We start from the raw sequence: 1,730 nt of genomic DNA on the forward strand, positions 1-1,730 counted from the left end.
TATTTTTACTCACGAACGTTTTTAATTTTTTGGCGTGAGGAAATTATGATTGTTTTCTTTGTTTTGTTTCATGGCAAAGTTGATTTTGTTATAATTTGTGTTGTGTGTATCACGTTCTGACAATTTTAGCTGTAAATTTTAGACATGTTTTGATTTATTTGTCATCTTTGGATAGTTTTAATGTGTTGTGATTTGTTATATTTGGGTTGTTTTTAAAAGGTCTTTGATATAAATTCTATTTTGTAATTCAAATGGTATTTAAAAAATTGCCATTTTAAAAATATGTTTTGATATTTTAAAAATTTTGTTTTTTGAATTGTTATTTTTTAGTATTTATATTTATGTTATTGAAATGTAATCGATCCCGTTAAATGAAGTATTTATTACCTATCATTTTTGGGTAAATATACAACATTTCAATATGTATGTCTTTTAACTATTTTTATTGATATTTTAAGTTATATATTTGGTTGATTAATTTTATTAAGAGTAAATTTATTTTTTTTTGTCCTATAACTGTTTTTGATTAATCAATGTTTTAAAATAAAATGCCCGATTTTGTAGAAACTTTCTCGACATATCTATCCTAATAAACAATAATTAATTCCCGTTTGTTTTAAAGATATTCACGAAATATAAACCAAAAATATTCCCAACAAATTAGGTCGAATGCGTATAATATTAATTTATTTTTTTGATTAAAATGAAATTTTCCTAAGGCATAATGAAAACAGGAAAAATATCCGAGGGTTTAAGAGACCCTAAATGTATTGCTAGTTCCAATTGGAGTTTTTTTGACAGACTAAAAAAATGGGGAACCTTGTTTGAAGGGGTTTCTTGAGAAAAATAAAAAAACCCAACTTTTAAGACAAATAGGGGCAGGCTTTTCCCATTCTCACCGCGTCTAAATATAGAATTTATTTACTATATTTTATAATTTTATAATTATAATTATAGTAAATGGGCGTTTTGGATAATATTAGGTCTGGTTCCCGAATTCAAGAAATGCCGAAAAAACACCTTAAGTCAGTGGAAACCGAGTGAGACGGAGCATTGAAAAGAAGGCTCTGAAGGCACACTCAAACAGTCTGTTTGTGCACCGTTTCACCCACTTTCCAAATCCTCCCTTGGCGCGGACCCCCCTGACCCCCCCCCCCGCAAGCGGGGGGAAACCACATCCGCGTCCACACAGTACGGACAAGGAAAGTGGGTGACATGGGGACGCACAAACAGTGGCTGAAAAGTGGACTCCCTTTAAAAAAACAATCGCGGCAAATAGTTTATTTTGGTTAAGGTGGTGGTGGTGGAAAAGGACTGTCCCATTATTAATTCCGAATAAATATAGTTTTATATTATTTACACTACAAAGTTTCAACACGTTAAAACGTTTAAATAAATTTGTAACAAACACACATAATTGTTAATATACATGTATATATAATAATAGTTTTAAGTTGAATGATGACCGTTAATGACAATGTTATTTTCAATTAATGATTGTAACTTATGTGTTATTAATGTGACATTTTGTTAAAACGAAAAAAGTAAAATATTATTAATTGTTACTTATTTCATTGTCTAACTATGTTAATGTTCATAATGATCATTTAATCGCTTATTGTTGATAATTACATGTTAATGAGATATCATAAACAATTAAAATTGTTTTGTTTTTTAATATCACAACATACAACAATAAACACATGTATTTTGACAACATCACAACATTT

This window comes from Entamoeba invadens (genome assembly GCF_000330505.1).
Source record: "Entamoeba invadens IP1 unplaced genomic scaffold scaff_1105074725993, whole genome shotgun sequence".
NCBI classification, from domain to species: Eukaryota; Evosea; order Mastigamoebida; family Endamoebidae; genus Entamoeba; species Entamoeba invadens.